Here is a 13,471-nt window from a genome sequence, read left to right on the forward strand (position 1 = left end):
ATTCTTTCTGATTTTAGAAACTGCATTAAAGAAGGGGTGCACCGGTCCTGGAGATACTGCAATACCAGGTCAATGCGTGGAGTGGACAGAGCAAGCTCTTTTTCCATCTCCCTGTTCTAAAAATCCATTTAATATATGGTCCCCAGATAGGGGACGTATCAGATATTAAACTGATAAGAACAGATACTACACTTGATCTTAGCCAAAAGGCCGAGAAGCGATAACCAGAATTGGTTTCAAACTACGGAGCCACCCAAGGATCCTAAAAAGTCCATTTGTGGAGATGAGCTCCTGGACTCCCGTTAAGAAGACATGTTGTCAACCTCTAGATCCCTTACATGCCTGCACTTTTCGGCTTGCTGCTGCTGCAATCCACGCGTTTTAGATCTGCATAACTCCACCTCTTTAAACACAGCACCTTCACCCCCTGCTGTTCCCACCCGCCTCAACACCGTTGGAAGGGAGGAGAACCAATTAAGGCGGGGGGTGGGGTGGAACGAGCAGCTGTCTACCCTTAGCAGGAGGGCTCCTGATTACATACCTCTCCTGCTGCTGCTGCTGCTGGCTGTCCAGCAGCAGACTGAAGGTGGCTGCTGCTGTGCACAGGTATATAAAGGCTCAGAGCCTATTATGACACGCGCAGCCAGCGTTCCATTGCCACATTCCATCTACTGCAGGCAGGATACCTGGCTGGCTGAATGTCGCTGAGAAGCTCACAGAGACCGCCATAAGCAACAGTTTAACAGAATGCCACAGACTAATCAACCAAACTTTTTGGGTTGGGTTCTCTTTTATAGTCTGCAGGCATTAAATGAAAGAAGTCAGTGTTCCAGCAGAAGGAGACAACGTTTCAGAAAAGGCATTGTAGCAAACCAAAAAAGAAATTTTAAGCGCAGCAGAGTAACCAGCGCACATACCTGTTAGCTCAGGTGAGTTTAAAAGGCTGCTGTTGATAACAAGGGCATTTGCTAAATAGATGGTGTGTGTGCAACAATATACTGAAAGGTCAATTATATTGTGCAGCTTATCTCACCACCTGTAGTTATTTAGGTGAAAGCTCCAAAATGCTTGCCTAATATGTCTGTTTATCCAAAAGGAAGTAAAAAGGGAGAGCTAGAAAGATAGCATTGCATCACATTACATGGCAATGCAATGCACAGTTGCTGAAGTTGAACCAAAATGAGCTTGTAATCTGGCTTCTGCAACTTTGAACATGAAAAATCCAATGAGGAGAAGAAAAGCAGAGCCAAAGAGTCCATCCCAAAATCCGACAAACAAGCAAAATGAACGAAAAACATTGAATTCAATTCTTTCTGATTTTAGAAACTGCATTAAAGAAGGGGTGCACCGGTCCTGGAGATACTGCAATACCAGGTCAATGCGTGGAGTGGACAGAGCAAGCTCTTTTTCCATCTCCCTGTTCTAAAAATCCATTTAATATATGGTCCCCAGATAGGGGACGTATCAGATATTAAACTGATAAGAACAGATACTACACTTGATCTTAGCCAAAAGGCCGAGAAGCGATAACCAGAATTGGTTTCAAACTACGGAGCCACCCAAGGATCCTAAAAAGTCCATTTGTGGAGATGAGCTCCTGGACTCCCGTTAAGAAGACATGTTGTCAACCTCTAGATCCCTTACATGCCTGCACTTTTCGGCTTGCTGCTGCTGCAATCCACGCGTTTTAGATCTGCATAACTCCACCTCTTTAAACACAGCACCTTCACCCCCTGCTGTTCCCACCCGCCTCAACACCGTTGGAAGGGAGGAGAACCAATTAAGGCGGGGGGTGGGGTGGAACGAGCAGCTGTCTACCCTTAGCAGGAGGGCTCCTGATTACATACCTCTCCTGCTGCTGCTGCTGCTGGCTGTCCAGCAGCAGACTGAAGGTGGCTGCTGCTGTGCACAGGTATATAAAGGCTCAGAGCCTATTATGACACGCGCAGCCAGCGTTCCATTGCCACATTCCATCTACTGCAGGCAGGATACCTGGCTGGCTGAATGTCGCTGAGAAGCTCACAGAGACCGCCATAAGCAACAGTTTAACAGAATGCCACAGACTAATCAACCAAACTTTTTGGGTTGGGTTCTCTTTTATAGTCTGCAGGCATTAAATGAAAGAAGTCAGTGTTCCAGCAGAAGGAGACAACGTTTCAGAAAAGGCATTGTAGCAAACCAAAAAAGAAATTTTAAGCGCAGCAGAGTAACCAGTGCACATACCTGTTAGCTCAGGTGAGTTTAAAAGGCTGCTGTTGATAACAAGGGCATTTGCTAAATAGATGGTGTGTGTGCAACAATATACTGAAAGGTCAATTATATTGTGCAGCTTATCTCACCACCTGTAGTTATTTAGGTGAAAGCTCCAAAATGCTTGCCTAATATGTCTGTTTATCCAAAAGGAAGTAAAAAGGGAGAGCTAGAAAGATAGCATTGCATCACATTACATGGCAATGCAATGCACAGTTGCTGAAGTTGAACCAAAATGAGCTTGTAATCTGGCTTCTGCAACTTTGAACATGAAAAATCCAATGAGGAGAAGAAAAGCAGAGCCAAAGAGTCCATCCCAAAATCCGACAAACAAGCAAAATGAACAAAAAACATTGTATTCAATTCTTTCTGATTTTAGAAACTGCATTAAAGAAGGGGTGCACCGGTCCTGGAGATACTGCAATACCAGGTCAATGCGTGGAGTGGACAGAGCAAGCTCTTTTTCCATCTCCCTGTTCTAAAAATCCATTTAATATATGGTCCCCAGATAGGGGACGTATCAGATATTAAACTGATAAGAACAGATACTACACTTGATCTTAGCCAAAAGGCCGAGAAGCGATAACCAGAATTGGTTTCAAACTACGGAGCCACCCAAGGATCCTAAAAAGTCCATTTGTGGAGATGAGCTCCTGGACTCCCGTTAAGAAGACATGTTGTCAACCTCTAGATCCCTTACATGCCTGCACTTTTCGGCTTGCTGCTGCTGCAATCCACGCGTTTTAGATCTGCATAACTCCACCTCTTTAAACACAGCACCTTCACCCCCTGCTGTTCCCACCCGCCTCAACACCGTTGGAAGGGAGGAGAACCAATTAAGGCGGGGGGTGGGGTGGAACGAGCAGCTGTCTACCCTTAGCAGGAGGGCTCCTGATTACATACCTCTCCTGCTGCTGCTGCTGGCTGTCCAGCAGCAGACTGAAGGTGGCTGCTGCTGTGCACAGGTATATAAAGGCTCAGAGCCTATTATGACACGCGCAGCCAGCGTTCCATTGCCACATTCCATCTACTGCAGGCAGGATACCTGGCTGGCTGAATGTCGCTGAGAAGCTCACAGAGACCGCCATAAGCAACAGTTTAACAGAATGTCACAGACTAATCAACCAAACTTTTTGGGTTGGGTTCTCTTTTATAGTCTGCAGGCATTAAATGAAAGAAGTCAGTGTTCCAGCAGAAGGAGACAACGTTTCAGAAAAGGCATTGTAGCAAACCAAAAAAGAAATTTTAAGCGCAGCAGAGTAACCAGCGCACATACCTGTTAGCTCAGGTGAGTTTAAAAGGCTGCTGTTGATAACAAGGGCATTTGCTAAATAGATGGTGTGTGTGCAACAATATACTGAAAGGTCAATTATATTGTGCAGCTTATCTCACCACCTGTAGTTATTTAGGTGAAAGCTCCAAAATGCTTGCCTAATATGTCTGTTTATCCAAAAGGAAGTAAAAAGGGAGAGCTAGAAAGATAGCATTGCATCACATTACATGGCAATGCAATGCACAGTTGCTGAAGTTGAACCAAAATGAGCTTGTAATCTGGCTTCTGCAACTTTGAACATGAAAAATCCAATGAGGAGAAGAAAAGCAGAGCCAAAGAGTCCATCCCAAAATCCGACAAACAAGCAAAATGAACAAAAAACATTGAATTCAATTCTTTCTGATTTTAGAAACTGCATTAAAGAAGGGGTGCACCGGTCCTGGAGATACTGCAATACCAGGTCAATGCGTGGAGTGGACAGAGCAAGCTCTTTTTCCATCTCCCTGTTCTAAAAATCCATTTAATATATGGTCCCCAGATAGGGGACGTATCAGATATTAAACTGATAAGAACAGATACTACACTTGATCTTAGCCAAAAGGCCGAGAAGCGATAACCAGAATTGGTTTCAAACTACGGAGCCACCCAAGGATCCTAAAAAGTCCATTTGTGGAGATGAGCTCCTGGACTCCCGTTAAGAAGACATGTTGTCAACCTCTAGATCCCTTACATGCCTGCACTTTTCGGCTTGCTGCTGCTGCAATCCACGCGTTTTAGATCTGCATAACTCCACCTCTTTAAACACAGCACCTTCACCCCCTGCTGTTCCCACCCGCCTCAACACCGTTGGAAGGGAGAAGAACCAATTAAGGCGGGGGGTGGGGTGGAACGAGCAGCTGTCTACCCTTAGCAGGAGGGCTCCTGATTACATACCTCTCCTGCTGCTGCTGCTGCTGGCTGTCCAGCAGCAGACTGAAGGTGGCTGCTGCTGTGCACAGGTATATAAAGGCTCAGAGCCTATTATGACACGCGCAGCCAGCGTTCCATTGCCACATTCCATCTACTGCAGGCAGGATACCTGGCTGGCTGAATGTCGCTGAGAAGCTCACAGAGACCGCCATAAGCAACAGTTTAACAGAATGCCACAGACTAATCAACCAAACTTTTTGGGTTGGGTTCTCTTTTATAGTCTGCAGGCATTAAATGAAAGAAGTCAGTGTTCCAGCAGAAGGAGACAACGTTTCAGAAAAGGCATTGTAGCAAACCAAAAAAGAAATTTTAAGCGCAGCAGAGTAACCAGCGCACATACCTGTTAGCTCAGGTGAGTTTAAAAGGCTGCTGTTGATAACAAGGGCATTTGCTAAATAGATGGTGTGTGTGCAACAATATACTGAAAGGTCAATTATATTGTGCAGCTTATCTCACCACCTGTAGTTATTTAGGTGAAAGCTCCAAAATGCTTGCCTAATATGTCTGTTTATCCAAAAGGAAGTAAAAAGGGAGAGCTAGAAAGATAGCATTGCATCACATTACATGGCAATGCAATGCACAGTTGCTGAAGTTGAACCAAAATGAGCTTGTAATCTGGCTTCTGCAACTTTGAACATGAAAAATCCAATGAGGAGAAGAAAAGCAGAGCCAAAGAGTCCATCCCAAAATCCGACAAACAAGCAAAATGAACAAAAAACATTGAATTCAATTCTTTCTGATTTTAGAAACTGCATTAAAGAAGGGGTGCACCGGTCCTGGAGATACTGCAATACCAGGTCAATGCGTGGAGTGGACAGAGCAAGCTCTTTTTCCATCTCCCTGTTCTAAAAATCCATTTAATATATGGTCCCCAGATAGGGGACGTATCAGATATTAAACTGATAAGAACAGATACTACACTTGATCTTAGCCAAAAGGCCGAGAAGCGATAACCAGAATTGGTTTCAAACTACGGAGCCACCCAAGGATCCTAAAAAGTCCATTTGTGGAGATGAGCTCCTGGACTCCCGTTAAGAAGACATGTTGTCAACCTCTAGATCCCTTACATGCCTGCACTTTTCGGCTTGCTGCTGCTGCAATCCACGCGTTTTAGATCTGCATAACTCCACCTCTTTAAACACAGCACCTTCACCCCCTGCTGTTCCCACCCGCCTCAACACCGTTGGAAGGGAGGAGAACCAATTAAGGCGGGGGGTGGGGTGGAACGAGCAGCTGTCTACCCTTAGCAGGAGGGCTCCTGATTACATACCTCTCCTGCTGCTGCTGCTGCTGGCTGTCCAGCAGCAGACTGAAGGTGGCTGCTGCTGTGCACAGGTATATAAAGGCTCAGAGCCTATTATGACACGCGCAGCCAGCGTTCCATTGCCACATTCCATCTACTGCAGGCAGGATACCTGGCTGGCTGAATGTCGCTGAGAAGCTCACAGAGACCGCCATAAGCAACAGTTTAACAGAATGCCACAGACTAATCAACCAAACTTTTTGGGTTGGGTTCTCTTTTATAGTCTGCAGGCATTAAATGAAAGAAGTCAGTGTTCCAGCAGAAGGAGACAACGTTTCAGAAAAGGCATTGTAGCAAACCAAAAAAGAAATTTTAAGCGCAGCAGAGTAACCAGCGCACATACCTGTTAGCTCAGGTGAGTTTAAAAGGCTGCTGTTGATAACAAGGGCATTTGCTAAATAGATGGTGTGTGTGCAACAATATACTGAAAGGTCAATTATATTGTGCAGCTTATCTCACCACCTGTAGTTATTTAGGTGAAAGCTCCAAAATGCTTGCCTAATATGTCCGTTTATCCAAAAGGAAGTAAAAAGGGAGAGCTAGAAAGATAGCATTGCATCACATTACATGGCAATGCAATGCACAGTTGCTGAAGTTGAACCAAAATGAGCTTGTAATCTGGCTTCTGCAACTTTGAACATGAAAAATCCAATGAGGAGAAGAAAAGCAGAGCCAAAGAGTCCATCCCAAAATCCGACAAACAAGCAAAATGAACAAAAAACATTGAATTCAATTCTTTCTGATTTTAGAAACTGCATTAAAGAAGGGGTGCACCGGTCCTGGAGATACTGCAATACCAGGTCAATGCGTGGAGTGGACAGAGCAAGCTCTTTTTCCATCTCCCTGTTCTAAAAATCCATTTAATATATGGTCCCCAGATAGGGGACGTATCAGATATTAAACTGATAAGAACAGATACTACACTTGATCTTAGCCAAAAGGCCGAGAAGCGATAACCAGAATTGGTTTCAAACTACGGAGCCACCCAAGGATCCTAAAAAGTCCATTTGTGGAGATGAGCTCCTGGACTCCCGTTAAGAAGACATGTTGTCAACCTCTAGATCCCTTACATGCCTGCACTTTTCGGCTTGCTGCTGCTGCAATCCACGCGTTTTAGATCTGCATAACTCCACCTCTTTAAACACAGCACCTTCACCCCCTGCTGTTCCCACCCGCCTCAACACCGTTGGAAGGGAGGAGAACCAATTAAGGCGGGGGGTGGGGTGGAACGAGCAGCTGTCTACCCTTAGCAGGAGGGCTCCTGATTACATACCTCTCCTGCTGCTGCTGCTGCTGGCTGTCCAGCAGCAGACTGAAGGTGGCTGCTGCTGTGCACAGGTATATAAAGGCTCAGAGCCTATTATGACACGCGCAGCCAGCGTTCCATTGCCACATTCCATCTACTGCAGGCAGGATATCTGGCTGGCTGAATGTCGCTGAGAAGCTCACAGAGACCGCCATAAGCAACAGTTTAACAGAATGCCACAGACTAATCAACCAAACTTTTTGGGTTGGGTTCTCTTTTATAGTCTGCAGGCATTAAATGAAAGAAGTCAGTGTTCCAGCAGAAGGAGACAACGTTTCAGAAAAGGCATTGTAGCAAACCAAAAAAGAAATTTTAAGCGCAGCAGAGTAACCAGCGCACATACCTGTTAGCTCAGGTGAGTTTAAAAGGCTGCTGTTGATAACAAGGGCATTTGCTAAATAGATGGTGTGTGTGCAACAATATACTGAAAGGTCAATTATATTGTGCAGCTTATCTCACCACCTGTAGTTATTTAGGTGAAAGCTCCAAAATGCTTGCCTAATATGTCTGTTTATCCAAAAGGAAGTAAAAAGGGAGAGCTAGAAAGATAGCATTGCATCACATTACATGGCAATGCAATGCACAGTTGCTGAAGTTGAACCAAAATGAGCTTGTAATCTGGCTTCTGCAACTTTGAACATGAAAAATCCAATGAGGAGAAGAAAAGCAGAGCCAAAGAGTCCATCCCAAAATCCGACAAACAAGCAAAATGAACAAAAAACATTGAATTCAATTCTTTCTGATTTTAGAAACTGCATTAAAGAAGGGGTGCACCGGTCCTGGAGATACTCCAATACCAGGTCAATGCGTGGAGTGGACAGAGCAAGCTCTTTTTCCATCTCCCTGTTCTAAAAATCCATTTAATATATGGTCCCCAGATAGCGGACGTATCAGATATTAAACTGATAAGAACAGATACTACACTTGATCTTAGCCAAAAGGCCGAGAAGCGATAACCAGAATTGGTTTCAAACTACGGAGCCACCCAAGGATCCTAAAAAGTCCATTTGTGGAGATGAGCTCCTGGACTCCCGTTAAGAAGACATGTTGTCAACCTCTAGATCCCTTACATGCCTGCACTTTTCGGCTTGCTGCTGCTGCAATCCACGCGTTTTAGATCTGCATAACTCCACCTCTTTAAACACAGCACCTTCACCCCCTGCTGTTCCCACCCGCCTCAACACCGTTGGAAGGGAGGAGAACCAATTAAGGCGGGGGGTGGGGTGGAACGAGCAGCTGTCTACCCTTAGCAGGAGGGCTCCTGATTACATACCTCTCCTGCTGCTGCTGCTGCTGGCTGTCCAGCAGCAGACTGAAGGTGGCTGCTGCTGTGCACAGGTATATAAAGGCTCAGAGCCTATTATGACCCGCGCAGCCAGCGTTCCATTGCCACATTCCATCTACTGCAGGCAGGATACCTGGCTGGCTGAATGTCGCTGAGAAGCTCACAGAGACCGCCATAAGCAACAGTTTAACAGAATGCCACAGACTAATCAACCAAACTTTTTGGGTTGGGTTCTCTTTTATAGTCTGCAGGCATTAAATGAAAGAAGTCAGTGTTCCAGCAGAAGGAGACAACGTTTCAGAAAAGGCATTGTAGCAAACCAAAAAAGAAATTTTAAGCGCAGCAGAGTAACCAGCGCACATACCTGTTAGCTCAGGTGAGTTTAAAAGGCTGCTGTTGATAACAAGGGCATTTGCTAAATAGATGGTGTGTGTGCAACAATATACTGAAAGGTCAATTATATTGTGCAGCTTATCTCACCACCTGTAGTTATTTAGGTGAAAGCTCCAAAATGCTTGCCTAATATGTCTGTTTATCCAAAAGGAAGTAAAAAGGGAGAGCTAGAAAGATAGCATTGCATCACATTACATGGCAATGCAATGCACAGTTGCTGAAGTTGAACCAAAATGAGCTTGTAATCTGGCTTCTGCAACTTTGAACATGAAAAATCCAATGAGGAGAAGAAAAGCAGAGCCAAAGAGTCCATCCCAAAATCCGACAAACAAGCAAAATGAACAAAAAACATTGAATTCAATTCTTTCTGATTTTAGAAACTGCATTAAAGAAGGGGTGCACCGGTCCTGGAGATACTGCAATACCAGGTCAATGCGTGGAGTGGACAGAGCAAGCTCTTTTTCCATCTCCCTGTTCTAAAAATCCATTTAATATATGGTCCCCAGATAGGGGACGTATCAGATATTAAACTGATAAGAACAGATACTACACTTGATCTTAGCCAAAAGGCCGAGAAGCGATAACCAGAATTGGTTTCAAACTACGGAGCCACCCAAGGATCCTAAAAAGTCCATTTGTGGAGATGAGCTCCTGGACTCCCGTTAAGAAGACATGTTGTCAACCTCTAGATCCCTTACATGCCTGCACTTTTCGGCTTGCTGCTGCTGCAATCCACGCGTTTTAGATCTGCATAACTCCACCTCTTTAAACACAGCACCTTCACCCCCTGCTGTTCCCACCCGCCTCAACACCGTTGGAAGGGAGGAGAACCAATTAAGGCGGGGGGTGGGGTGGAACGAGCAGCTGTCTACCCTTAGCAGGAGGGCTCCTGATTACATACCTCTCCTGCTGCTGCTGCTGCTGGCTGTCCAGCAGCAGACTGAAGGTGGCTGCTGCTGTGCACAGGTATATAAAGGCTCAGAGCCTATTATGACACGCGCAGCCAGCGTTCCATTGCCACATTCCATCTACTGCAGGCAGGATACCTGGCTGGCTGAATGTCGCTGAGAAGCTCACAGAGACCGCCATAAGCAACAGTTTAACAGAATGCCACAGACTAATCAACCAAACTTTTTGGGTTGGGTTCTCTTTTATAGTCTGCAGGCATTAAATGAAAGAAGTCAGTGTTCCAGCAGAAGGAGACAACGTTTCAGAAAAGGCATTGTAGCAAACCAAAAAAGAAATTTTAAGCGCAGCAGAGTAACCAGCGCACATACCTGTTAGCTCAGGTGAGTTTAAAAGGCTGCTGTTGATAACAAGGGCATTTGCTAAATAGATGGTGTGTGTGCAACAATATACTGAAAGGTCAATTATATTGTGCAGCTTATCTCACCACCTGTAGTTATTTAGGTGAAAGCTCCAAAATGCTTGCCTAATATGTCTGTTTATCCAAAAGGAAGTAAAAAGGGAGAGCTAGAAAGATAGCATTGCATCACATTACATGGCAATGCAATGCACAGTTGCTGAAGTTGAACCAAAATGAGCTTGTAATCTGGCTTCTGCAACTTTGAACATGAAAAATCCAATGAGGAGAAGAAAAGCAGAGCCAAAGAGTCCATCCCAAAATCCGACAAACAAGCAAAATGAACAAAAAACATTGAATTCAATTCTTTCTGATTTTAGAAACTGCATTAAAGAAGGGGTGCACCGGTCCTGGAGATACTGCAATACCAGGTCAATGCGTGGAGTGGACAGAGCAAGCTCTTTTTCCATCTCCCTGTTCTAAAAATCCATTTAATATATGGTCCCCAGATAGGGGACGTATCAGATATTAAACTGATAAGAACAGATACTACACTTGATCTTAGCCAAAAGGCCGAGAAGCGATAACCAGAATTGGTTTCAAACTACGGAGCCACCCAAGGATCCTAAAAAGTCCATTTGTGGAGATGAGCTCCTGGACTCCCGTTAAGAAGACATGTTGTCAACCTCTAGATCCCTTACATGCCTGCACTTTTCGGCTTGCTGCTGCTGCAATCCACGCGTTTTAGATCTGCATAACTCCACCTCTTTAAACACAGCACCTTCACCCCCTGCTGTTCCCACCCGCCTCAACACCGTTGGAAGGGAGGAGAACCAATTAAGGCGGGGGGTGGGGTGGAACGAGCAGCTGTCTACCCTTAGCAGGAGGGCTCCTGATTACATACCTCTCCTGCTGCTGCTGCTGCTGGCTGTCCAGCAGCAGACTGAAGGTGGCTGCTGCTGTGCACAGGTATATAAAGGCTCAGAGCCTATTATGACACGCGCAGCCAGCGTTCCATTGCCACATTCCATCTACTGCAGGCAGGATACCTGGCTGGCTGAATGTCGCTGAGAAGCTCACAGAGACCGCCATAAGCAACAGTTTAACAGAATGCCACAGACTAATCAACCAAACTTTTTGGGTTGGGTTCTCTTTTATAGTCTGCAGGCATTAAATGAAAGAAGTCAGTGTTCCAGCAGAAGGAGACAACGTTTCAGAAAAGGCATTGTAGCAAACCAAAAAAGAAATTTTAAGCGCAGCAGAGTAACCAGCGCACATACCTGTTAGCTCAGGTGAGTTTAAAAGGCTGCTGTTGATAACAAGGGCATTTGCTAAATAGATGGTGTGTGTGCAACAATATACTGAAAGGTCAATTATATTGTGCAGCTTATCTCACCACCTGTAGTTATTTAGGTGAAAGCTCCAAAATGCTTGCCTAATATGTCTGTTTATCCAAAAGGAAGTAAAAAGGGAGAGCTAGAAAGATAGCATTGCATCACATTACATGGCAATGCAATGCACAGTTGCTGAAGTTGAACCAAAATGAGCTTGTAATCTGGCTTCTGCAACTTTGAACATGAAAAATCCAATGAGGAGAAGAAAAGCAGAGCCAAAGAGTCCATCCCAAAATCCGACAAACAAGCAAAATGAACAAAAAACATTGAATTCAATTCTTTCTGATTTTAGAAACTGCATTAAAGAAGGGGTGCACCGGTCCTGGAGATACTGCAATACCAGGTCAATGCGTGGAGTGGACAGAGCAAGCTCTTTTTCCATCTCCCTGTTCTAAAAATCCATTTAATATATGGTCCCCAGATAGGGGACGTATCAGATATTAAACTGATAAGAACAGATTTTTTTTTTTTTTTTTCTCCTCAGACGAGGAAATTCCACAGTCTATGGAAACCAGACAAAGGAAAATTCCATCAAAACAGCTGCGTCAAATCCAATACGCAATTTGCTGTCCCCATCATCATCGGAAATATTTATTTCATATTTCAAAACAACAATAACAAAAATCAAGAGGTACTAACAATATATCTCCACTTTTTAACTTTCCATATTCCCTCCGCATCCACTTCCCCTCTCCTCTTTTTGTCCCATAGGAAACACACATACATCTTCCCCAAAATCACCTTCACACTATCCTTTACAGCAATTTCCTTCCTTTTAAACACATACACATTCCTCACATCCCATAACACTTCCTTTATACATGCAAGCATCAACCACAAGACTCTTTCCTTCGTCCCATCACATATTCCCAAACCAAACATAAACAACTCAAAAGACAACAAATTCACACCACACAATTCTTTACACAAAGGCCCCATTCTCCCAATCACATCTCTAGCATACTGGCAATTCCAAAAAACATGCAACACACTTTCCCTTCCACCACAGCCATTTCTTGGACACATTTCACTCCTCACCAAACCTCTATTCCTCTGAAACTCTCTCACAGGTAATACTCCATGTAAAGACTGCCACACCACCTCACTCTGTTTGTTGGTCATACCACTCATCCGCACTTTCTTGCAAACCTTCTGCACATCACCACCCCTAACCATATTTATTCCACATTCTACCTCTCTACATTCAATCATCCTATACACAGCCTTCTTATTCTCCAGCAATCTCACATCTGCATCACACAGTTCATACCTCACCAAAAACTTATAAACCCACACATACCATACAGGCACCTCAAAAGCAATCGGACATCGCAAATCCCTTTCTCGCCACTTTAAACGAAACAAATACGCTCCAAATAAATACCTACACATAGATGAAAACTTTCCATCCGCCCTAATCACTTTCAAAACAAACACAACGATATTCACACCAAAAAACACGTCCAAATTCGGAAAACCCAAACCACCTTTTTCCACTCTTTTAACCAAAATTTCTCTCCTAGCTCTCTCCATTTTCGAGTTCCACAAAAAAACAAATAAAATTCTATTCAAGCTTCTCATACACATATATCCTGGTGGAAATACTACCGCAATATATAAAAATATTGGCAACACCACACTCTTAACAATTAAAATCTTCCCAAAAAAGGATAAACTCCACAATTTCCAAAAATTCAACTTCTGCTCAACTTTTCCTTTCGCATCATCCCAACTTTCTTTCCCATCCAAACTCTCTGAAAACTTCACACCCAACACTTTAATAGGTCCATTCACTACATTCACACCTACATCCCTACTTAAACTTCCGCCTCCAAAACCCTTACACTCACTCTTTTCCCAATTCACTTTAAACGCAGATGCACCACAAAAAATAGACACTAACAACTTCACCCGCCTCACCGAACATTCAGAATCACATAATACACACACGTCATCCATATAACCACTCACCTTCCATTCTTTTCCTCCACCTCC

At 44.2% G+C, this 13,471-nt stretch overlaps 10 non-coding genes across 10 annotated transcripts; all 10 read right to left on the reverse strand.

Annotated features, from left to right (window-relative positions):
• Positions 1-31: 31 nt before the first annotated feature.
• LOC141232009 (U2 spliceosomal RNA) lies at positions 32-222 on the reverse strand. Its single transcript, XR_012298276.1, has one exon. It is a non-coding gene; the product is annotated as a U2 spliceosomal RNA (small nuclear RNA).
• A 1,115-nt stretch (positions 223-1,337) lies between these two features.
• On the reverse strand, positions 1,338-1,528 carry LOC141232010 (U2 spliceosomal RNA). Its single transcript, XR_012298277.1, has one exon. It is a non-coding gene; the product is annotated as a U2 spliceosomal RNA (small nuclear RNA).
• A 1,115-nt stretch (positions 1,529-2,643) lies between these two features.
• Positions 2,644-2,834, reverse strand: LOC141232011 (U2 spliceosomal RNA). The gene has a single exon (XR_012298278.1). It is a non-coding gene; the product is annotated as a U2 spliceosomal RNA (small nuclear RNA).
• A 1,112-nt stretch (positions 2,835-3,946) lies between these two features.
• Positions 3,947-4,137, reverse strand: LOC141232013 (U2 spliceosomal RNA). The gene has a single exon (XR_012298280.1). It is a non-coding gene; the product is annotated as a U2 spliceosomal RNA (small nuclear RNA).
• A 1,115-nt stretch (positions 4,138-5,252) lies between these two features.
• On the reverse strand, positions 5,253-5,443 carry LOC141232014 (U2 spliceosomal RNA). The gene has a single exon (XR_012298281.1). It is a non-coding gene; the product is annotated as a U2 spliceosomal RNA (small nuclear RNA).
• Positions 5,444-6,558: 1,115 nt separating this feature from the next.
• LOC141232015 (U2 spliceosomal RNA) lies at positions 6,559-6,749 on the reverse strand. Its single transcript, XR_012298282.1, has one exon. It is a non-coding gene; the product is annotated as a U2 spliceosomal RNA (small nuclear RNA).
• Positions 6,750-7,864: 1,115 nt separating this feature from the next.
• On the reverse strand, positions 7,865-8,055 carry LOC141231798 (U2 spliceosomal RNA). Its single transcript, XR_012298108.1, has one exon. It is a non-coding gene; the product is annotated as a U2 spliceosomal RNA (small nuclear RNA).
• A 1,115-nt stretch (positions 8,056-9,170) lies between these two features.
• LOC141232016 (U2 spliceosomal RNA) lies at positions 9,171-9,361 on the reverse strand. The gene has a single exon (XR_012298283.1). It is a non-coding gene; the product is annotated as a U2 spliceosomal RNA (small nuclear RNA).
• A 1,115-nt stretch (positions 9,362-10,476) lies between these two features.
• LOC141232017 (U2 spliceosomal RNA) lies at positions 10,477-10,667 on the reverse strand. Its single transcript, XR_012298284.1, has one exon. It is a non-coding gene; the product is annotated as a U2 spliceosomal RNA (small nuclear RNA).
• A 1,115-nt stretch (positions 10,668-11,782) lies between these two features.
• Positions 11,783-11,970, reverse strand: LOC141231843 (U2 spliceosomal RNA). Its single transcript, XR_012298145.1, has one exon. It is a non-coding gene; the product is annotated as a U2 spliceosomal RNA (small nuclear RNA).
• Between the last annotated feature and the right edge of the window lie 1,501 nt (positions 11,971-13,471).

Source organism: Phyllobates terribilis, unplaced genomic scaffold (assembly GCF_046119375.1).
Source record: "Phyllobates terribilis strain yellow unplaced genomic scaffold, ASM4611937v1 Scaffold_538__1_contigs__length_1162401, whole genome shotgun sequence".
NCBI lineage: Eukaryota > Metazoa > Chordata > Amphibia > Anura > Dendrobatidae > Phyllobates > Phyllobates terribilis.